At 31.3% G+C, this 3,756-nt stretch overlaps 1 long non-coding RNA gene across 1 annotated transcript; it reads right to left on the bottom strand.

The window, feature by feature from the left end:
• On the bottom strand, positions 1-2,873 carry LOC113117830 (uncharacterized). The gene is made up of 3 exons (XR_003294202.1): positions 2,815-2,873; positions 1,828-1,907; positions 1-887 (listed from the first exon to the last, which is right to left on the bottom strand). It is a non-coding gene; the product is annotated as an uncharacterized LOC113117830 (long non-coding RNA).
• Between the last annotated feature and the right edge of the window lie 883 nt (positions 2,874-3,756).

Below are 3,756 nucleotides of genomic sequence, written 5' to 3'. Positions count from 1 at the left end.
ATGTATTTTTTACAGGTAGATATTGTTGGTATAAATTCATAAATCAGGTTCGTGTTGGGTATAATTTGAGTGCATTTTAATATTCTGTCCAGTGAAATCAGTGCAAGCATCACAGTACAGTTTTTATATTTAACATTAATTTCAAAACCAAATGAACACGAGATACTTAACGTGACGATATAAAACTCAACCATTAGTCACTTAAAACCTCAAACCTTCATCAGAAATACAGAAACGTTAAGAAGATGAACATCAGCACGATCATCATTTATTGCCATTTATAATAAACTACCGAGTGCTGAACTAGCCGGACCAAATAAACCTGTAACTAAAACACTTTAAGGTCATAAACATCCTGCGGTCTTTTGTAAAACTAAACAATTTAGACCTTAACAGTCCTTCATCTTTAAACTGGTTTAATACTTTTCAGTTCAGTCTTTCAAAATAAAGTGCTAAGTAACATACTTGAACCATCCACACCAAACCCCACGACACATGTGCTTATGAAGAATATTATATGAGGCTTATATGAGTTATGATGAGGAGGACTAGACTAGGTGAAGTCAGTTAGCGCGCTGGTGACGTCTAAATGCACTCTGTGTCTATGGGTTTGTTCCACATTCAAGTCGTTTGTAGTGCGTTCAGACTGAAATCCATCCGAGCTTTGGGTTTAGTGTGCGCTGAAGCATTAACAATCTTCACCTACGAGAAGATGAACGAAGCAGGACAACCACAGCCAGCGTTTACAGCGTTCTGCATCCGATGAAACAAACACAATCAGACAGAAACTAAAGCAAGGGATGGGGTCGGGCTGCGCTTTGATTTGGTTTGAGCCAGATTTGAGTGACATCATTTCCCATCTAAACCACTTTCCCGTTCTCTCTGGCCTGGAAAAAAAAAAGAGAAATAGTAAAATAAATATTTCAACATTTTAACAGTATACACACATTTATATACATACATACTCAGACATTTATTGTATATATGTATGTATATATACATAATTTTACAGTGAGATACTACAATAGTAATATTTACATTTTTATTTGGTTATAATAATAATAATATATGCTATTATTATTAACTAAAAAGCATTAAAAAATTTATTTTTTTCTTAGTTATTCAGTATTTTTTATATTTTTATTTGGTAACAATAATAATTGTAGTAGCTTTTTTTTTTGTTTTTATTAGTTTTTTATTTTATTTTTAATATTTACAATGTTAAAATATTTGTAAATAATTTAAAATGTTAAAAAAATAATTAAAAAAAACATGGATAAAAGCGTTTGCCAATTGCATAAAATGTAATTTTTTATTTTATTTATTACTTTATTTTTTATATATAATAAAAACCCCTTAATTCTTCACACATTTAATGTAAACCTTTTAATAAGACAGCAATAAATATTATTATTATAATTTGAGCAGTAATTTTTCTTAAATACTTTTTACACTAAAATATACATTTATTTAGTAATTTTTATATAGTTTCTATATTAGTCATAATAATGATTATTATTATTTTATAACCACATATACAAAAACCTTGACCTCCACAAATAAGCATGCCAAGCTGGAATTGTCTTTTAAATGCATTTTAAATCGGAATTTTGCAGGAAAAATCCCAGTTAATTCCCAAATTGTGCAGCCCTAGAAATACCAGAAATGGATGTAGTGTTGCATTTCAACACTTTAACACTGATGTAAGCGTGTTCTATACGTGTTAGGACGAGTAAGTGTCCTGGTTTCATGTATAGTGCTGCTTTGTGGGGTATTTGAGCAGCACTTCAGCTGGATCCTGTGAGAGGTTTACTGCAGCACACTCACCACATCAGCGCTGGAGCCGTGGACGGGAAGAGATCCAGCATCCAGCTCCAGCACAGACAGACTCGAGTCCATCAGCTCCTCTGTCAGAGAGAGAACACCACACACACACACACACACGCTCAGTGTAAGCACACAAACCCTCAAAACCTGCTGCACATCACAATCATTTCAGTTTATAACAGAGTGCATTAGTGCAACCAACTTTTCAGTGTTGCTGGATCCAGAACAAAAAAAAAATCCTTTAGAAAATTTGAAAAATAAAATATAAGTTAATAGTGAAATAGAAAATACACATAAAAGGAAAATATCCAAATATAAATAATCTCTCTCTCTCTCTCTCTCTATATATATATATATATATCTATCTATAATTTTATTTAAATAATACTTAACACTGTTGCTGAATTATTTTTTCCATATATATCCCATATTGATAAAAAAAAAAAAATTACAAAATATTACCAACTTTAATTTAAGCATTACAAGATGCAAAACATATGTAAAATAAAATTTTATTTTTATTTACATGGAATATTTCAATAGTAATTTTGCTTGATTTTAATAAAAAAATAATATATATATATATATATATATATATATATATATATATATTAAATAATAATAATAATAATAATATACAACATTACAAACTTTAATTTGGAGCAGACAAGTATTTGAAAATCAGACCAAGAGACAGATTCAAGACTTAATGCTTTAGAGAGGCAAAGAAACTACAATCCCATGATGCATTGCAAACTACATGATTGAATAATAATAATAAAAAAAGTAAATTTAAGTTACTGATTATATCTGTAGAAACAATATATTTTGTTACAAAATACAAAATAATACAAAACATCACTGGCGGTCCTTCATGGGAGGGGGGCGGAGCTATTTAACTCACTGAGACTGACTGGAGGAACTTTCTGTACAGCATTATGGGTATGTAGTTTCCACCACAAACTCTGAAACTGATGTTCTCAGTACCGTTCCCTCTGTTTGAGCAGCTCTTGCTGTGTTGGTTCTTGTCCGGTTCTTCCAGTTTTTATTCTCCTCCGGGACACGTTCGCCGTCGTCTCGCGCCAGTGTTTGTCTGTCGTCTTCTACACGGCCGTTCTTGACCTGTGAAGTCGTTTCTGTGCCATTCTTCACATGGTTTTCAGAAAAACCGGACCCTTTTCTCAATGCCCTTGAGAGTGGATTCTGTAGAAACGTGTTCGTTCTGCTCTGCCGTCCCATCGGGGGTCTTTATTTCTTCACATGTACGTGGCTTTGTGTTTTCATCGTCAGTCTCTGGATGGACGTTCTCCACCTCAGGAGCACAAAGAGCGTCCAGTTCCTCTAAAAACTCCTGCAAAGTGCTCTCTGGATGCACCTGGCATATATCGAACATTAGAAAGGGCTTCACTTTAACCTCAAACTTAGGGAATTTCATTAAAACCTCAAGTAGTTACCCCAAAAACCAAAATCAATATATTTACGACATATTTTAAAGCCTACCTTTAAGACTGTTAATTTATTATATAGTGCAAATATGTTCATAAAAGCTTTTTTAAAAAAAAGAATAAAAATTGAATTAAATAAATAGAATTGACATCTTACATTTAGGATTATTAATATATTTTGTTACATTATTTTTTTAATTAAAAATTTGGAGATTTTTTTTATTCCCAACTTGTTTATTTTTGAGTGAATTTTCAGGAGACTTTACCCAAAAATCTGAAAAAATTATACAAATAAAATTAAAAAAATACCCCGGATATAGTATTTTTTTCATAAAAAATAGCGTATTTTATTCCATCTTTATTGTTTTTTATGAATATCATGTTAAGAAGTTTATTGCATCAAATGGTGAAAATTGTATTGCATAAATAAAAAAACCATTTAATCCCAAATTCAAAACTGCAGTAGTAGTATTATTATTATTAA

This window comes from Carassius auratus, chromosome 17 (genome assembly GCF_003368295.1).
Source record: "Carassius auratus strain Wakin chromosome 17, ASM336829v1, whole genome shotgun sequence".
NCBI classification, from domain to species: Eukaryota; Metazoa; Chordata; class Actinopteri; order Cypriniformes; family Cyprinidae; genus Carassius; species Carassius auratus.
This window is presented reverse-complemented; position numbering and strand designations above follow the sequence as displayed.